This window comes from Trypanosoma theileri, assembly GCF_002087225.1.
Source record: "Trypanosoma theileri isolate Edinburgh chromosome Unknown TM35_Tth_40_V1, whole genome shotgun sequence".
NCBI lineage: Eukaryota > Euglenozoa > Kinetoplastea > Trypanosomatida > Trypanosomatidae > Trypanosoma > Trypanosoma theileri.
Genome location: NW_021639882.1, coordinates 105,926 through 106,167, shown reverse-complemented (window position 1 = coordinate 106,167; position 242 = coordinate 105,926).

Genomic DNA, 242 nt, shown 5'->3' with positions numbered 1-242 from the left:
TGCTGTGGGTGTCGCTCTGTATGCTTCTGCAGCACCTGGGCCACCACCCGCAGTTCACGGCAGAAGCGATGATCGGAAGTGTTCAAGTTAACATTCGGAGCTATTTCGCACTTCCCAACAGTATATTCTCAAAAGTACCCAATCCGAGTGTCAGTTACGGTAATTCCGTGATAGCGTGTAATATGAATGGTGGAGTTCTCGCGGCTGGTCAGTCAGCTGCTGCACAGAATACTATTGCAGCC